Here is a 3,026-nt window from a genome sequence, read left to right on the forward strand (position 1 = left end):
CAGGTATGACCTAAATCAAATCCCTTATGATTATACAGTGGAAGTGAGAAACAGATTTAAGGGCCTAGATCTGATAGATAGAGTGCCTGATGAACTATGGAATGAGGTTCATGACACTGTACAGGAGACAGGGATCAAGACCATCTCCATGGAAAAGAAATGCAAAAAAGCAAAATGGCTGTCTGGGGAGGCCTTACAAATAGCTGTGAAAAGAAGAGAGGTGAAAAGCAAAGGAGAAAAGGAAAGATATAGCATCTGAATGCAGAGTTCCAAAGTATAGCAAGAAGAGATAAGAAAGCCTTCTTCAGCGATCAATGCAAAGAAATAGAGGAAAACAATAGAATGGGAAAGACTAGAGATCTCTTTAAGAAAATTAGAGCTACCAAGGAAACATTTCATGCAAAGATGGGCTCAATAAAGTACAGAAATGGTATGAAGCAGAAGCAGAAGATATTAAGAAGAGGTGGCAAGAATACACGGAAGAGCTGTACAAAAAACATCTTCACTACCCAGATAATCATGATGATGTGATCACTAATCTAGAGCCAGACATCTTGGAATGTGAAGTCAAGTGGGCCTTAGAAAGCATCACTATGAACAAAGCTAGTGGAGGTGATGGAATTCCAGTTGAGCTGTTTCAAATCCTGAAAGATGATGCTGTGAAAGTGCTGCACTCAATATGTCAGCAAATTTGGAAAACTCAGCAGTGGCCACAGGACTGGAAAAGGTCAGTTTTCATTCCAATCCCAAAGAAAGGCAATGCCAAAGAGTGCTCAAACTACCGCATAATTGCACTCATCCCACATGCTAGTAAAGTAATGCTCAAAATTCTACAAGCCAGGCTTCAGCAATACATGAACCATGAACTCCCTGATGTTCAAGCTGGTTTAGAAAAGGCAGAGGAACCAGAGATCAAATTGCCAACATCCGCTGGATCATGGAAAAAGCAAGAGAGTTCCAGAAAAACATCTATTTCTGCTTTTGACTATGCCAAAGCCTTTGACTGTGTGGATCACAATAAACTGTGGAAAATTCTGAAAGAGATGGAAATACCAGACTACCTAACCTGCCTCTTGAGAAATCTGTATGCACGTCGGGAAGCAACAGTTAGAACTGGACATGGAACAACAGACTGGTTCCAAATAGGAAAAGGAGTACATCAAGGCTGTATATTGTCACCCTGGTTATTTAACTTATATGCAGAGTACATCATGAGAAACGCTGAACTGGAAGAAACACAAGCTGGAATCAAGATTGCCGGAAGAAATATCAATAACCTCAGATATGCAGATGACACCACCCTTATGGCAGAAAGTGAAGAGGAGCTAAAATGCCTCTCGGTGAAAGTAAAAGAGGAGAGTGAAAAAGTTGGCTTAAAGCTCAACATTCAAAAAACCAAGATCATGGCATCTAGTCCCATCACTTCATGGGAAATAGATGGGGAAACAGTGGAAACAGTGTCAGACTTTATTTTTTGGGCTCCCAAATCACTGCAGATGGTGACTGCAGCCATGAAATTAAAAGACGCTTACTCCTTGCAAGAAAAGTTATGACCAACCTAGATAGTATATTCAAAAGCAGAGACATTACTTTGCCAACTAAGGTCCATCTAGTCAAGGCTATGGTTTTTCCAGTGGTCATGTATGGATGTGAGAGTTGGACTGTGAAGAAGGCTGAGCACCAAAGAATTGATGTTTTTGAACTGTGGTGTTGGAGAAGACTCTTGAGAGTCCCTTGGACTGCAAGGAGATCCAACCAGTCCATTCTGAAGGAGATCAACCCTGGGATTTCTTTGGAAGGAATGATGCTAAAGCTGAAACTCCAGTACTTTGGCCACCTCATGTGAAGAGTTGACTCATTGGAAAAGACTTTGATGCTGGGAGGGATTGGGGGCAGGAGGAGAAGGGGACGACCAAGGATGAGATGGCTGGATGGCATCACTGACTCTATGGACGTGAGTCTGAGTGAACTCCAGGAGATGGTGATGGACAGGGAGGCTTGGTGTGCTGTGATTCATGGGGTCGCGAAGAGTCGGACACGACTGAGCAACTGAACTGAACTGAACTGATACAGTCCTTGGAATTCTCCAGGCCAGAATGCTGGAGTGGGTAGCCTTTCCCTTCTCCAGGGCATCTTCCCAAGCCAGGGATCAAATCCAGGTCTTCCGCATTGCAGGCAGATTCTTTACCAGCTGAGCCACAAGGGAAGCCCTAAAAGAGATAAACAGCAAAAAACCAGAGGGAAGAGGAAAAATACTGAGAATAAAAGAAGAAATATAAACAACAATTTTAAAAATCCCCCCAAATCCCTAATTCATGTTCTCAGAAGATTAATATAGCAGAGTTCATCCATGAAATCAAGAATGCTGTTGGGGGGTAAAAAGAATATGAGACAGGGAATTCCCAAGCAGTAAAATGGTTAGGACTCAGCTTTCACTGCCAAGGCCGTGGGTTCAGTCCCTGGTCAGGATTCTGAGATTACGCATAATGTATTGCAAGGTCAAAAAATAAAAAAGTTATTAAAAAATATGAGACAGAGAAGCTCGGCCTGTCTGTACATTGGCGCCAAATCAATCTTGGAGGCAGAGGTTTGGGTGAAATAGAAAAGGATAGCTTTATTGTTTGTCAGGCAAAGGGAGATATACTGGGGTTCTGCCTTGAAAAACCATGTGTCTCAACTCCAGAGAACCTGAGGAGGCTTTTTATGAAAGTGAGTCAAAGGTGGGGTGTCTGATAAGATTAGAATGTGAGCAGGGCTTTCACTCCCTTAATCTCACCTCAGGTGGTTGGTCTCCTAATCTTGATGAGTTTCTCTGATCCCTTTGATCTGGCCTCAGGTGGTTGCCTTAGTTGCTTCTCCCTCAATCAAGAAACTGTTTGAATCCACCTTCTGGAACTCAGGAAAGGTCATGGAGGCTAGAGTCTTGCCTCCAAGAGACGGGGGACAGAGCTTCTCTGGTGGCTCAGTGGGAAAGAATCTGCCTGCCACTGCGGAAGACCTTGGCTTCGATCCCTGATCGGGCAGGA

Source organism: Capricornis sumatraensis, chromosome 4, assembly GCF_032405125.1.
Source record: "Capricornis sumatraensis isolate serow.1 chromosome 4, serow.2, whole genome shotgun sequence".
Lineage (NCBI taxonomy): Eukaryota > Metazoa > Chordata > Mammalia > Artiodactyla > Bovidae > Capricornis > Capricornis sumatraensis.